Below are 17,685 nucleotides of genomic sequence, written 5' to 3' on the forward strand. Positions count from 1 at the left end.
TTTTAAGGTATGCATAGGAAGGAAGGGGCTCGCGCCTGCCACCGGGCCCCCTGCCCAGCTGAGCTCATGCATGCTGAGCTCACGCCTGCTGGGGGGGGAGGGGGTGTCTCCCCTACCCAGTTGCCGGCGCGCCAAGCTCGCACCAGCTGGGGGAGCCTCCCCTGCCCAGCTGCCGGGGCACCAAGTTTGTGCCTGCCGGTAGAGCGTCCCCTGCTTAGCAGCCGGCACGCTGAGCTCGCGCCTGCCGGCCCCCTCCACCCCAGCCCAGTCCAGCCCAGCCCATGCCTGCCAAGGGTGAGTTCAAAACTTAAAAAAAAAAACTCTTATGGATAATGTGACTTTGACTTTAAAAAAACGGGGGGAAAAAGTGAGCACTATACTCGCAACTTTACGGTAGCTCATTTAATGTAGCACAATATACTTATCCATAATTACTCCTTTAAAAAGTCTGCTTCCAAAGTTACCAGTTTCTACTTTTTGGGGTGCTCTCCAGAAATATTTTATGGAAATGTTTTCAGAGAAATCGAGAGAACTGTCCAGAGATGCCTAATGATCCATGAATTTTTCAGAAGAAATAGCTAATACCATGTGTTTTAAATTGCCTGAAATAAATGGATCAAGTGGCTACTTTCTACTTGAATTTTCAGGAATAATTAGTATAATTACTATCCACATATGTCTCATAGGTCACCTCAGTGCTTTTGAGATTTTGTGTGTGGTTTATTATAGATCAGAGCTGCATAAACCACATCATTACACTCTATGACTGGGCTTGACGAATTTGCCAGATTCTTACCAGTGAGCTGTTGATATGAAAGATGGAAAGGCAGAGGGACACAAAAGTCAAATGCAAAAGTTCTAGAGCTTTCTCTGCTGCTTTTTCAAGATTTCTCAAGCACCTGCAAAGGAAAAGATTCTTGACACTGACACTGATGATTCAAGTGTTCCAAATAATGCTTGATGGATCCCTGAAAGGATTCCCTCAGGTTCATGGGGACCAAATAGGTAAGGGTTCTGATAGCAGCAGTGAACTGGAAAGTGTTGTATTATTTTCCCTTTCTGTTATAAGAGACATACTGCAACTGTTTTTCTCTAGACTTAGAAAAGAACACTACATCATATTACCTTATGGTCATGTTTGGAGTGTAACCTTCTGATACCAAGGACTGGGCATTTTTTTATATATTAAAAGCTTAAATTCTACAGAAACTGATACTTCAGCCTCCTTCATTTACCAGGGAATGCCTCTTTCTAGTAGCAAGTGGAATTTTCCGAGTCATTCTTTGTAGTATATAGAAGTACCATAATTTCATGGAATTCACAGTATCCACAACAATAGCCACTATCCTCTACTTCCATTCACATGTCTTCACTGCAGACTGCTACTATATTACAGATCTTTGCTGTGTGTTACAATATTAACTTAAATGCCTTCTCTTATCAAGCGATACAATACACAGGAAAAACTAAACACATTTATTCTTTCTAGTATAACCTAACTGCGATTAACTGAATCATGCTTAAGACCATGTAGTATATATCATGATTTGTATCACATCCACACACATACATACATACATATGTGAATAAAATGATTTCCATGGGTCATTCAGGTCATGGTCTTTTCATAAAATAATAAAATCATAGGGCTGGAAGAGACCTCCGGAAGTCATCAAGTCCAACTCCCTGCGTGGACAAAGCAGGACCAATCCCAACTAAATCATTCCAGCCAGGGCTTTGTCAAACTGAGACTTAAAAATCTCTAGGGATGGAGATTCCACCAACTTCCTAGGTAACCCATTCCAGTACTTCACCGCCCTCTAGTGAAATAGTTTTTCCTAATAGCCAACCTAGACCTCCCCCACTGCAACTTGAGACCATTGATCCTTGTTCTGCCATCCCTCACTACTGAGAACAGCCTCTCTCCATCCTCTTTGGAAGCTTCCTTCAAGAAGTTGAAGGCTGCTATCAAATCCCCCCTCACTCTTCTCTTCTGCAGACTAAATTAGATAAAATCCCTCAGTCTCTCCTCGTAGGTCATGTGCTCCAGCCCCTGAATCATTTTGGTTGCCCTCCGCTGGACCCTCTCCAATGCATCCACATTCTTTCTGTAGTGAGAGGCCCCAAATTGGATGCAGTACTCCAAGAATGGACACAATACTTTTCATTCTAGTCTTTTTCATACTTCCAGAAACGTTTACACATGTGCTCTTTTAAATATTGCTATTTTATATGAATTAAGCTATTAATGAAACCTTTCTAATGGCAAATAAATAAATAAAATTACGTGACAAGACTTGTCCTTTTTATTAAACTTATGGCTTTTTATTTTTTCCATAAAAATAATCAACTTTTATATTATAGGACAAATACTTTCAAGATTGAAATGCAAAGTTTTTAAATGAAGCTTAAAAACGGTTTAAGGTACCAAATTTGTGTTGACTTAAACATAACAGGTTTAATTCTGTGCTCAGTTTTACTCATTGAAACCTGCTAAGTCAATGAGGTTACGTAGGTACAAGTGTTGGCACAATATGACCCAGAGCACATTTACACTTTAATAACCAAATACTTGATAGAGTCCTTTATATAGACATCTCCATTTTAAAGAATGGATGGAAACAGCTGGCCTGGGAAAGTGAGATGAAGAAGAAATGCAGCTATAGCATAGTACATCCCACAGTACAGCTTGGGCACCAGTATTCTCTCTTCAAAATATATGAGAAAAATGGGGATGGGGCATAGGTTAGTGAGATTGGTTAAGAGTTCTTCACACCATTTTGCATGCATTTGGGAGATGGATCCATTCCCTTCACAACCACTGATGCCTGTTTATACTGACTTTAAATATTTTCAAGAAAAAAACCTGAAGCCAGTTTGAGTTTTGTTTTTAGATTTGTAAATGGCACCCACATACAAATTTCATGGTGCACACTTCTCAGACTCAAATGATGTATTTCATAAGGGCCAGATATTTTAAAGTTATTTAGGCATCTAAGTATGGAATTTTTATTTCAGATCGATGGAAGTTGAATACCTAAGCAGTTTCAACATCCTCTTTGAATCTTTATCAAGTAAATAAATTTAGAAATCTGGCCCTAAGTGCATGAAAATCTCCAGTAAAATTACATTTTTTCAACATTTACTATGAGAGTGCCATAGCAAACCAAGGGTACATCTAGACTACAGGCTTTTGTCAACAGGCTTTGTCGACAGATACGGCAACAAAGAGCGCCTAGACTACATCCAGTTCTGTCGACAAAACAGAACTCTTTTGAGAAAAGGCGTTATTCCTCATAGAATGAGGTTTACCACCATCGACAAAACTGCCGAGTTCTGTTGACGGTATGTCAACAGAACTCGGCGGTAGTGTAGACGCAGGTATAGTTTTGTCAACAAAAGGCCCAGTCTAGACACACCCTTAAGATTTCAATAAGAAATTGGTTAAAAAAAAGGTTGCTTTACCATCTTCCTTGTCTGATTTCACTATGGATTGCTGCTTGCAAAGGACAACCCTCCACCTTTAAGCAGGTGTGGGGGGTATTTGGCTGGAAGGGAAAAATGAAGGGAACACTGCTTTATGGCTGGGGGGAGGGGTAGGTGTGAAAATTTCTGGAAAAGAGGTCAGCCTAGTTGACAATTCATCCTTTAGGAATGCAACCCCATGGCTGAAGCCACCCTTTGAAACTCAGGCATCTGCTTTTCCGACATTTTTTGCAGAGGAGCAGACACACTCTTTCGGAAGCCCGGTCTTCCTTGTAAAACGAGGAAGAAGGGCTCTTCTGAAAAAGGAGGCTTTTCCAAAATTTGGCCCAGCCTCTTCCACAAAAACAATCAGAGTGCAATTTCCATATCTTTTTCTGATAAAATGCCATAGTCTAGAAATACCCATCCAGTAATAGGATGGAGTAATCGGAGGATAGGGTAAAAATTCAAAATGATCTGGACAAACTACAGACATGATCTGAGGTAAATAAGGACAAATGCAAAGTATTCCACTTGGAAAGGAACTACCAGTTTCATGCATGGAGAATGGAAAGTGACTGTCTAAGAAGGAGTACTGCAGAAAGGGATCTAGGGTCATAGTGGCCCACAAGCTAAATATGAGTCAACAGAGTGACACTGTTGCAAAAAAAGCAAACATGATTCAGGGATACATTAATAGGAGTGTTGTGAGCAAGATATGAGAAGTCATTCTACCACTCTACTCTGCACTGATTAGACCCCAGTTGGACTATTGTGTCCACTTCTGGGCACGACATTTCAAGAAACATGAGGAGACATTCGAGAAGGTCCAGAGAAGAGCAACAAAAAGGATTAAAGGTCTAGAAAACATGAGCTTTAAGGGAAGACTAAAAGAATTGGGCTTGTTTAGTTTAGAAAAGAGAAGATTGAGAGGGGGACATGACAGAGGTTTCCAAGTGTCTAAAAGGGTGTTATATGGAGGAAGGAGGAAACGTGTTCTCCTTGGCCTCTGATGATAGGACAAGAAGCAATGGGCTTAAATTGCATCAAGGAAGGTTTAGGTTGGACATTAGGAAAAACTTCCTAATTTTCAGGGTAGTTAAACACGAGAATAAATAGACTAGGAAGGTTGTGGAATCTCCATCACTGAAGATATTTAAGAGTAAGTTAGAGAGCCATCAAACAGGGATGATCTAGACAGGGCTTGTTCCTGCTGTGAGGGCAGGGGACTGGACTCAGTGACCTCTCGAGTTCTAGTATTCTATGATTCTATGAATAAAATTGTGTCCTGATTAAACTCATGTTAAATGTCTCCTGCCCTTCTTTTCGTATTGCTAGAAAAGCAATTTCAAAAAAGTGGAGTAAATACTGTATACAGTAGTTTGCATCAACTGTAATTTAAAAAATAGCAATACATAAAGGTCTTATCCAATTTTCTTGCAGTCATAACAAGAACAATTTAGTCAGAAGAATTTAAACACATCAGGTGCCTGGCAAAAAAAAATGTAAATGGCAAGAGATTTTATTTTTATATCTCTGCAATCTTACTAATATAATTTGTCCTACAGTCAAGTTATCTGAATTTAAATACATGTGGGTTTCAACCTTAATGTCTAAATCACCCAAGACATACAGAAGTTTATTTTCATTAACTAAGTTTTCAACCTCCACCATTCTGAATTGATAGCTATGTACTGGGATAACAATGACAGTAAAACTCCAATAGTCTGGCATCCAATAGGCCGGCACTCCTGATAGTCCGGCATCAAAATGGCAAGAGCCTAGTGAGTGAGTTTCGGCAAAAAATGAGTCACAAGGTAACAGCAGCAGCAGCTGAACTGGAGCAAAAAGGGTAAAAAAGGCTTAAAAAAACTAAAACATTACAGTATACTGAATAAAGCATGTACAATAAAAAGGGTTAAAAACACTTTATATACAGTATATAATGTATACAGTATATATATAACCATCTTATAGTATCTCCTGATAGTCCAGCATATCTGATAATCTGGCACCACCTAGGTCCCAAAGGTTCCGGATTATCGGAAGTCTACTGTACATGTATTTTTCAAATATCAATCATAGAATCATAGAATACTAGGACTGGAAGGGACCTGGAGAGGTCATCGAGTCCAGTCCCCTGCCCTCATGGCAGGACCAAATACTGTCTAGACCATCCCTGATGGACATTTATCTAACCTACTCTTAAATATCTCCACAGATGGAGATTCCACAACCTCCCTGGGCAATTTATTCCAGTGTTTGACTACCCTGACAGGAACTTTTTCCTAATGTCCAACCCAAACATCCCTTGCTGCAGTTTAAGCCAATTACTTCTTGTTCTATCCTCAGAGGCTAAGATGAACAAGTTTTCTCCCTCCTCCTTATGACACCCTTTTAGATATCTGAAAACTGCTATCATGTCCCCCCTCAATCTTCTCTTTTCTAAACTAAACAAACTCAGTTCCTTCAGCCTTCCCTCATAGGTCATGTTCTCTAGACCTTTAATCATTCTCGTTGCTCTTCTCTGAACCCTCTCCAATTTTTCCACATCTTTCTTGAAATGCGGTGCTCAGAACTGGACATAATACTCCAGTTGAGGCCTAACCAGCGCACAGTAGAGCGGAAGAATGACTTCTTGTGTCTTGCTCACAACACACCTGTTAATACATCCCAGAATCATGTTTGCTTTCTTTGCAACAGCATCACACTGCTGACTCATATTTAACTTGTGGTCCACTATAACCCCTAGATCCCTTTCTGCCGTACTCCTTCCCAGACCGTCGCTTCCCATTCTGTATGTGTGAAACTGATTGTTCCTTTCTAAGTGGAGCACTTTGCATTTGTCTTTATTAAACTTCATCCTATTTATCTCAGACCATTTCTCCAATTTGTCCAGGTCATTTTGAATTATGACCCTATCCTCCAGATTAGTCGCAACCCGTCCCAGCTTGGTATCATCTGCAAACATAATAAGCTTACTTTCTATACCAATATCTAAATCATTGATGAAGATATTGAACAGAGCCGGTCCCAAAACAGACCTCTGCGGAACCCCACTTTTTATACCTTTCCAGCAGGATTGTGAACCATTAATAACTACTCTCTGAGTATGGTTATCCAGCCAGTTATGCACCCACCTTATAGTAGCCCCATCTAAGTTGTATTTACCTAGTTTATTGATAAGAATATCATGCGAGACCGTATCAAACGCCTTACTAAAGTCTAGATATACTACATCCACCACTTCTCCCTTATCCACAAGACTCATTATCCTATTAAAGAAAGCTATCAGATTGGTTTGACATGATTTGTTCTTTACAAATCCATGCTGGCTGTTCCCTATCACCTTGCCACTTTCCAAGTGTTTACAGACTATTTCCTTAATTACTTGCTCCATTATCTTCCCTGGCACAGAAGTTAAACTAACTGGTCTGTAGTTTCCTGGATTGTTCTTATTTCCCTTTTTATAGATGGGCACTATATTTGCCCTTTTCCAGTCCTCTGGAATCTCTCCTGTCTCCCATACTCTCAAATATAGGTTTTTCACTTCCTAGGCCAAATCCATCTGCTGGAATAAGCAGGTACAACTATAATCAATTAAATTTATCTACAGAATTTTAAATGAAAACTTTTTTTCTTTGCTCCCTCCACTCATTGTCATATGCATTGAGGGATTGATTTTACAGACATAAAGTGAAAAAATAAGCATAATGAAAAAGCAACAATCATACAGCAGAAACACTTTACCGCTGTCTGCTATTTGGCATTGTTGGTTTTACTAATATACTCCACTCTATAGCTGGGCATTATGTCTCATATGAGTAGAATCATTCTAAACAAGCGGAATTTTAATTTGCAAATCATATACTGGCTGCTACCTGTTGTGTCTATTTAATTCCCAAAGCTTTTATGATCATATGTTCTTGTTAGCCTATACTAGCTTCTAACATTTATGAAAAAATGACCACTGTACTAAAATAATGTAGAAATATAAAAGCAAGGACTACATGTTCCTGTTTAACTGTTCAGTGGGATAAATGTCTTCATGACCAACTTAAAGTCACATATATTGGCATTATATAAAAAGATGAGTCAATCATTTATCTAGATGACAGCGAAACCAGATGGTACATGTTTTCCCCTAGTTTTCTGCCATGTGTCAGTGAAATGCAAATTAAATGAATAAAAAGCAACGTAAGCTCTGAGACCACAGCAAAGCAGTTAATCATGCCTACAGGATGAGGAAATACCAAACCTCTGGTATTTGGTTATATTTGAAATGGTTATATTTGTTGATTATATTTGAAATATTCAATAACATGGGCATTGGCTGTGTGTGTGTGCGTGCGCGCGCACGCATGTGTGTGTGTGTGTGAGGGGGGGGGCATGAGTGTGCTAGGTATATATATTTATACAGAGAGAGAGAGAGAGAGAGCATGTGAGCATGCTAGGTTACTGATAGACATCAAAGAATAATTAACTGCTGCATTTGTTTCAATTTAAAACAACCTTATTAGTTTTAAGGCTAAAAATGAGAAAAAAAAGATTTAATCACTGATGTAATAAGGTCTGACAAAAACATGAGGATTGAGGACAGAAGATTATTATAGTAAGATGCACTCATGAAAAAATAATGAAAGTGGGTTTTCCATTATACTTGTAAAATTCAAATAAATGCCACAACTTGGTAATGAATGCATTCTGAGGGCCATGGAACACCTATACTGGACATTTAACTCTTACAATGCAAAAATGAAATTAGGAATTAAAGAGGGTAGGCATGCAGATCATTTTAGTCCAGGCATATTCTATTGGTCAGACTAACTTGTATTTTAGGGTTTAATTAAAAAAAATCACATGAACATTTGATATTATCTTGGATCTCAGACAGTAGGGATGACGTAAAAGAGTTTGATCAAAAAGAGAAATGAAAAGCTACTGAACTGTCTGCAGATATAAATACATCTGTTAGCTGTAATATGTGAGCAAATATGAGTTGCACAATAAAATCATTTATGAGCAAGGAGGACACATTTTTGGACATGGAAGAAATAATTAAATATTCACAGCTGTGATGTGTGTTTAACTCCCATAAAAAGATCACAGTTCTGACCTCAGAGGGAACTATGGTATTCAAAGAATACCCTTGTAATTTGTCTGATGCATACTGGCTCTCATGCTCTGTTTCAACATGTATGTCTCTTTAATAAGAGTAAAAATCAGATAACAGACTACAACAGAGGTCATCAACTTTAGGCATGCTGCCCATCTGGATAATCGAATGGTGGGCTGCGAGACATTTTGTTTACATTGATTGTCTGCAGGCATGGCCCACCAGAGCTCTTATTGGCTAAGAACAGCAAACCACAGCCACTGGGAGCTGGGGGAGGGCTGTGCCCACAGGTGGTCAACATAAACAAATGTCTCACGGCACACCAGCAGATTACCCTGATGTGCCACGTACCAAAGGTTGTCAACCTCTGAACTACAAACAAACCCAAGTGTTCCTTTCAGTCACAGTGTTTATGGGGTATGAACACAACATCAATTTCCTAAACTAAATCAGCCTTTTCCCCCAATGAAGAGCCACTCTTTTTGACTTGTCACATGGACATTATAGTGTAACAAGTTGCATGTATTCTGTTATTTAACTCCGCAGAGTTGGATTCCCTCCTCCTGCAAAACTAGGTTAGGTTCCACCTATCTGGCTTTGGACAAAATACCTGAGATTCCCTGGGTGCATAAGGTTTAGTGTTACTTTTTTTTCCAAAAAAAGTATTATGTTATGCAAAATAATAGAAAAAAAGCAATACTGATTTCACCTTCTGATTCAAAGGTTCATTTTATTGTCACACTTCATATGTTACTGAAAAACAAGGCATTCTGCTCTCTCCATGATAAATTGTATTGATAACATTTCTATAATACACACTGCATCTCTCTGTATCCAGCTATGTTTCTAGAGACAGGTGCACATAGCCCTGATACTGCATTAACCATGAAATTTAAATTTGAACTACAAAGCTTGACTTACATTAAACAGAACAAATTATGATCAAATATGCACGACAAAGAGAGAGAAAATCTCCTTAAGTCCATGTAAAGTTGGGACAAACATACGCACTCACTCGGAGCCTGATTCTCTGTGGTACTAAGTGTCCCCATCTCTCAGATGCTCTCAGTGGGAGGTGAGAATGTTCATCACCTCCCAAAAGCCTCACAGTAGCAGTCTGATTAGGTATTTAAATACTGAGATGATAATCCCATAAATAGCAGAGTCCAGAACTCGCTAACTAGCATAGAGTTCCAGTCCTTGGAGCAGCCCAGGAGTGGAAGGGCACTAAAGAGGCCTCATGCTGCCTCCCTTAGCAGTCCTATAGGTGGCAGCATTGCACAGAATCTCTATTCCTGCCCACTTCGTACATATCTCTGCCATCCTCAGTCTGGTTCTCAGTTGGCCCCAAGACAAGGGCTTGGAAGAGAGTCCTCAGAAAGGACCTTCCGCCTTCTGTTTCTGTACCGGGAAAATTATTCCTCCACTAGAATTAGAGTTAGAGGTTCCCACTGCTATCACTAACAGAATTATCTTAAGTGCATACACTGTAGAATGAGGCTTAGCCTATGGAGTATGAGGAGAAATCTGAAAAAGGCAGTCTAATAAAATTAGCACTTCCATTTACTCTACCATCTGTGCTCTGACATGGTTGGTTTAGACTCTAATCCCGTCTGTTCCAGCTCAACATGACTAAGACAAAGCTCCTACTCTCCAGCCTCCTCCTCCTCCCCCCACCTCCTCTCTCTTCCTCCTTTTTCAATCACTACTGTCAACTCCATCATCCAGCCTGGCACTTAGTCTTATAACCAGAGAATATTCTTCCACTCTACCTCTCTCTAGTGTCCTCACAATTAGGCTGTATCCAAATCATGCCAATTCTTGTCATAACGTCTTTAAGATACAGTCTTCCTTGTCTAGCCACACAACTAAAGCCCTTGTCCAGTCTCACATCATACAATGTATCAATTGCAGAAACCTTATTCTTGACAAAGACTATTTTACCCTGTTCATATCGATTCAGAATGCTGCTTCAGAGATGTTTCTCCTAGGCCATCATTTTCACTGTATCTTCCCTTTCTTTCCGTCCTTCAAATCAGCTCCTCCTTCTCTATCTCATCAAACAAAAGTGACTTGGCTTCAATTTGAAATCCCTGCACACCTAACTTACCTCTCATTCACTGCTGAAATACCAACTCCTGCTTTCAGCTTGCCCACCATGCTGATACCATATCCATTGCCCCCATGCTGTCTCTAAACCTTGGGAGGTGCACAAATCTGCCTTATTTGCCTTCCACTATCTCCTAAAAACTCTCATTTTTGGCATGCCTACAAATAACTTGGCAATGGTTAGACTGCTGGGGTGGGTCTAGACTATATGGCTCCGTCGACGGAGCCATGTAGATGAGTTTACTCGGGAAAGGGAAATGAAATGGCGATTTAAATAATCGCTGCTTCATTTACATCAAAATGGCCGCCACGCTGTGCCAATCAGCTGTTTGTTGGCACAGTGCAGCAGTCTAGATGAGGATCTGCCGACCCCAGAATCCTTTGTTGGCAGATCCCAATGGTAAGAATGAGGCTTACAGGATCTGCTGATGAAGAGTTCTAGAGTCAACAGATCCCTGTTTAGACTGCCGCGCTGTGCTGTAAAACGGCTGATCGGCACAGTGCGGTGGCCATTTTGATGTAAATGAAGCAGCGATTATTTAAATCGCCGCTTCATTTCCCTTTGCTGAGTAAACTCATCTACATGGATCCATCGACAGAACCATGTAGTCTAGACACACCCCTGCTGTGCTGGGACCAGTGCCCATCATACTGACTCCCTGTCATCTCCTTATGCCTCTAGTCATCTTCTGAGTCTTGTCTTATACTCAGTTTGTGAGCTCCTTAGTGCAGGAACCACTTTTTTTTCTATTTGTACAGAACACCCCGGAACTATGGATCCAATGCACTGTTGAAACACATACAAATATTTTTTTAACTTACTCACAAACCCATCTTGTAAAGTCTGCAGTCTCTCTTCAGAAAAAAGAGAAATGGTAGGGCGTCTTACTGATTAGACGCAGAGCACTCACAGAACTATGCAAGGAAGCCTGAACAATTGCTGCTTAAACTAGGCCTGCCTTGAGCCAATGTTATTTGTCCTTCTGTTATATAAGTACTGAAACCACACAATTTTTTTTTAAAGTGAAACAAATAGTAGGCGTGATTCATCACTGTAATACTGCAGCTTAATCAGGCTTGGTAAAAAATGTCATTTTATTTATGATTTCGGAAAACCTAGCAAATATCTTTCTGTCTCATTAATACACACATATATACACATTATGGATATATGTAATATGCATAATATTAAATAATGGTGTGCCTTGTCCTTTTCTTTATTGGATCAACATGACCTGGAGTTCTTACTTGAAGCCAATATTTCTAACCTTCTAACATAATTCTCTCTAGGTTGTTTTTTAGGAAAATAATAGAGTTAATGGAAGAATTGAAGCTACCCATAGAGGCATAATTCATCATGGAGTGTTGCATGCCATTATCTCAAAAACATACAGTGTAGTAATCACTTGAAGTACTGATAACACATAATTGTATGCTTCTCATAAATTATAGGTGAATGGGAGTTTCAGCTAATGAGTGCCAAATAGCAGCTCAGGAACTGCGGTGATTACAGAAGATGTGGTTCTGAATGCATTTATTATTGAGGTATTACAAAACCTTTTTATAGTAGAGATGGTAGGCATATAACCATCCAACCCATGGAGGTACCTGTGTATACTACTAAACTAACTAAAGGTAACCAAATAACTTGTCCAATTGCTCCAGTCTTTTCACATAAAAGCAGAATTTCAATACAGGCTGTGTGTGTGTGTGTATACATACATACATACATACATATATATATATATATATATATATATATATCTCCCAACATTTACCAAACAAAAGTTTAAAAATATTCTGAAACTAAAACCATTTTTGACTTCTATAGGTTGTACCATAGATGATCCTGGATCACAGACAGTGTCCAGATATAAGGAGGTCAAGCAATGGGGGAAGAGGGGCGTGACTCAGTCAGGAGTTCCGTGTTGAGGGAGAGGGGCACAGCAGGGAGTTCTGGCCTCTGCTGCCGACTCTAGCAGGGGCTGGCAGTGGCCACAGAGCCCCAGGAGCCATGGAGCCTTGGTCCCAGCAACCACAGCAGCGCAGACCCCGGCACCCCAGAAGCTGCAGCATCCACAGAGCTGCCTGAGGAGTAGCAGGATTCAGCTGGAGTCCTAGCTGGGGGCAGAATGGGCCATGTTGGAAAGGATCGGTCAGGTCCCAAGGGTGCCGTACAAGGGAGGTACAACCTTTATTTCAATTTGCAGAAAAGAGAGAGAGAGAAAAAAACACCAACTCTCCTCGCCAATGCATACATTCATGTTGTTGAAAGGAAAGACATATTTTGGAATCACTGGATAATAATAAGGATAATGTAGCAGTGAAAGCTTGTAGCATGAAACTGGATATGCAAAACGGACAGACATGTACGTACTAGAAGATCCCACTATGATCCTGGCACCTAAACCTAGGGGTTATATATATAGTATTGGATACAAAGTACAGCAGGTAATGCTCATTCTGAATCAACTCCCTTCCATTACATCCTCTCAAAACTCAAAGATTCCAATACAGAACAAAAACAAATTTTACAAATCTCAAAAGGTGACATGAAATGGAACAGTCATCCTCCAGAAAAGAGATCTCCTTATTAATTTATTTAAAATATTTTTACCCTGCCTCAATATTTGAAATCTTTGAGGTGGCTTACAAAATTATATAAGAATAAAATACAAACTCCCAAAGGGTGGACATAAAACCTAAGACACCTCTTGAAGAGGGACACACAAACCCATACACAAACTCAAACACCAATAAAAGCATGGGTAAAAGGGATGGTTTTAGCCTGGCCCTGAAATAATGCCAACATTGGTGCCAGGTGAATCTCCCTGGGGAGAGAATTCCATAGCTTGAGGGCAAAGGCTGAGAAGGTCCTTCTCCATGTGGATGTTAATCTTATTTCTGTGAATGGCGGAACATATCCATGGTATTTACTGCTTTGTGGTGGGGTTCCAGAGTCATAGCCAGCTAACAATTTCTCTAGTTGCTCAGACTACTTCCTGTTTTATATAATACTCCTTAGCGAATCAGGGGTCTGGATATTCTCCCTTATCAGGAGTTTCATAGGTAGGCAACTTAGTCCTTTTCTTGACCTTTCTCCTAGTTACTCGGGGGAGCTGCTGGATAGCAGTCATATCTTGAGCATCGTCAGGTGATCTGTAAGTAAGATTTGAGGCCTCTGAGCCCTGACAAATACACACCAAAATGCTGGAAGTGTTCACTCCAGCTGAATAACTGTAAAGCTATATTCAAAAATGCCAAACATCACTTATGACTAGAGAACTTGTCTCATATACTCTCTGATTTGCTTCAAAATAATTGAGAACACAGTTTTACCTTTTAAATGATCTTCCAAGCATCTCAGATAGTACAAAAACTGATACTGACCATTGGAAAAGGAGCACTCAGATTTTACTTGCAAAAGCATGATAATTGCTACCATCAATGGAAGCTCACAAATGACAATCAAATGAATCTATAGCTCTTCTGTTAGTTTTGGATGATAATCTATTACTCTAGGAATTGCTAGCTGAGTAGCTCACAATGGTAATATTAATTCAAATGTTATGCAAATTTTCAATAATTTCATTTATAAAGACTATAAGCTGAAATATATATCTGAGATTCTAGATGGCAGAACTCACTTTTATACTTGTCTGATTCTGAACAGCTCTAGAAGGTGATGAAGCCCTCAATGCAAAGTGGAGCAGTCAGCTGGGAGCTGCTCTTACTTACGGATCATCTTTCTTTCAGAGCTATTTGTGAGCTGTCCCATAACAGCTCATAAGAATTCCTATAATTGTATATACTGTGGAGATTTGCCTCCTACTCAACATACAAGTCAATCCTGCCCCATCTCCATCCCAACCATGTTCTGTTGCACTGGGGTTTATGAAAGAGCCTACAGAGAACAGCCAATGTATCTTTTATGCAGTGCCTTCTCTGGGGGAATTCTTCTCCAGCCAGTTAAAGCACTTCTGCAGCCACTGAATGCTGGAGAAGAAACAGGGACTGTGGAGGGAAGAAGAATTTCTCCCTTGATCTTTCACGTAAATGTAAAGTGATCATTCTATTTCCTATTTAAGCTTTGATTCAGAGAAAATCTATGTATCTTGTATATCATATTTATGTGTCAGTTCTTTTGTAATAATATGAAGTGGGACTCTGCTGTGATTAAATTTAGAGGATCATAGCTATGCCAGAACTCCCTCTTCTATAGTGAAGTTGGTGGGAAGAGAAGGGAGGGAGAGAAATGAAGTAGTGAAAGAGAGCACTTAACTATAAGAGGGTTCCACTATACTGCATATATTCTTTAGTCTCAGGTCTAATCTGGATCTTCAGTCTATGGAAAGACATACGTTCCTTCAATATTACTCATTCAAAAAGGGACACAAAGAAACGGGAAAATGTTTTTGTTTTAAAAATGACAAACTACAATAAAAGTGTTTGAAATCACTGGGAAATAAATAAGCACACTGTGATTTGAGTGTTCTATTTTATCTAAAGGTTAGTTTTGTACCTTTGATAGAGGAAAAATGCCTAAAACCATATACAACTCATTCCTTCAGCCCCATGGTACACAGACCAAGTAGGAGAATAGGCATTTTAATTAGCATAGGTAAAGCAATATTTGCTGTACTCTTGTGTTGAGATTGGAAAAGTGCTGTAATGTACACAGACTTATGGAACACCAGCATTGTTCCAGGTCAAAAAGAACAAGGGGTACGTCTACACTACAGCGCTAGTTCGAACTAACTTAGTTCGAATTAGTTAATTCGAACTAAGCTAATTCGAACTAACGCGTCTAGAACTAAAAACTAGTTCGAATTAGCATTTTGCTAATTCGAACTAGCAAGTCCACATTGAGTGGACTCTGAACAGGGCTTAAGGATGGCCGGAAGCAGTGCCGGCAGGGCATAAAAGGAGGACTTAGAGCATGGAGATGCTGTCTCAGGCTAGCCGAGGGCTGCGCTTAAAGGGTCCCGACCCCCACCCCGGACACACAGTTCTAAGGGGTGCCCCGCTTGCAAAGAAGTTCTGGCTTGGAGTGCCCGGAGTACCCACACTGGGCACATCACACCACTCGGCCATCAGCCCGGCTGCACTTGCTGCAGGCTGCCATCTGGGGAGAGGGAGTAATCAGGGGGCTGCAGGAGAGCTTCCACCCCCAGAAGCCCGCAGAGCCAGCCCAGTCCTCCCCATCGGGGGCTCGTACCCCATTCCTCCCTCACCTCCTTCCACTTACCCTTCCCTAGCCCCCCTTCTTATTGATGTACAAAATAAAGATAACGTTTCTTCCAACATTGACTCTCTCTTTATTGAAAAAAACTGGGGGAGACAGGGAAAAGAAGGTTGGAGAGGGGAAGAGAAAGGGTGGGAGAAGGGAGGGCAACTAACATGATCAGGGGTTGGGAACAGGTCCCAGATGAAGAAAGGCTACAGAGACTGGGACTGTTCAGCTTAGAAAAGAGGAGACGGAGGGGGGACAGGATAGAGGTCTCTAAAAGCAGGGGTTGGGTGGAGAGGGTGCATTCAGAAAAGTTCTTCCTGAGTTCCCATAACAGAAGGACTAGAGGACACCAAAGGAAAGGAATGGGTAGCAGGCTTGAAACTAGTAAGAGAAAGTTGTTGTTGTTGACAAAGCAAATAGTTAACCTGCGGAACTCCTTGCTGCAGGAGGCTGTGACGGCTACAACTAGAACAGAGTTTAAAGGGAAGTGAGATCAAGTCATGGAGGTTGGATCCATGGAGTGGTATTAGCCAGGTGGTAGGAGTGGTGTCCCTGCCCAAAGTTTGTGGAAGGCTGGAGAGGGATGGTCACTGTCTTCGGTCCATCCCCTCCAGGGTCCCTAGGGTTGGCCGCTGTCGGCAGACAGGCTACTGGGCTAGATGGACCTTTGGTTTGACCCAGGACGGCCATTGTAAGCTCAGGGCTCAGGGTTGGGGGTCTCAGTGGACCCCCTTGATTTACATGCACACCTGCTCCTGGGTGGCCAGGCTGGCAGCTCTCCTGCCCTAGCCGGCCACTTTCCTGTGCCTAGTGCGGAGATCGTGGACGAGGTCCACGATGTCCGCACTAGCCCAGGAAGGTGCCCGCCTCTTGCGGTCCAGGGCAAGCTCCCGGGAGCCGCCAGCCTGGTCCCGGCAAGAGGGGGTGGGCTGGGGGGCATCGGGTGGGTGGCTCTGTGTCGTGCCAGGTGCAGGGTCTGCTAGCTGGGTGCTGGCAGGCTTGCACCTGCCACGGGCACCGTAGCCAGCCCGTGCCCCTTTAAGGGGTCCGGGGCCGGGAGGGGGGCATAGAGTTTCCCTGGTGTTGGCCAGAGTGGCCACCAGGGAAACCTGGGGAGGGCTAGCCTCCCACTAGGTCGAACTAAAGGGCTACACAGCCCTTAGTTCGAACTAGCTAGTTAGAACTAGGCGTTAGTCCTCGTAAAATGAGGTTTACCTAGTTCGAACTAAGCGCTCCGCTAGTTCGATTCAAATTCGAACTAGCGGAGCGCTAGTGTAGCACCTATTAAAGTTAGTTCGAACTAACGTCCGTTAGTTCGAACTAACTTTGTAGTGTAGACATACCCAAGGATAGCAAAGGAAGTCTAAAGTTATGTTTTATTATGTTCTGTTGTCATAACCATAATAAAACAACAAAAATAGCCTATCTGCCTTTATTTTGAATGGAAAAGAGGGTTTAAGATATGAATAGGGTATTATAAATTAAAGAGGATACACATTAAAGATCTGTACAGCTTCAGATGTTGGTACCTAACCTTGTGATTTCGTGTGTCTGTACTGCTAATAGGACAAACATTTTTTGTGCACCCCTGGAGCCTATTCTCAATTTTCATGCTGTATTTCCATTTGATTCATTCACTGTGAAAAGAAATTTTACCAGAGGAACTTAGCTTTTTACAGGACGCAGTCAAGGAAGTAGATTACTTAGCAAAACCGTCATCTCCACTCAACTGGTGCCCTTTATCTTCTCGCAGCAGATACTC

General features: G+C 41.2%; 1 protein-coding gene across 2 annotated transcripts in view; it reads right to left on the bottom strand.

Moving 5' to 3' along the window:
• The window catches only part of NEGR1 (neuronal growth regulator 1), a 692,522-nt gene that overhangs the window by 394,996 nt on the left and 279,841 nt on the right, over window positions 1-17,685 (bottom strand). The window lies entirely within an intron of this gene.

The sequence above is a fragment of the Pelodiscus sinensis genome, chromosome 9 (genome assembly GCF_052426305.1).
Source record: "Pelodiscus sinensis isolate ZL-2025 chromosome 9, ASM5242630v1, whole genome shotgun sequence".
Taxonomy (NCBI): domain Eukaryota; kingdom Metazoa; phylum Chordata; order Testudines; family Trionychidae; genus Pelodiscus; species Pelodiscus sinensis.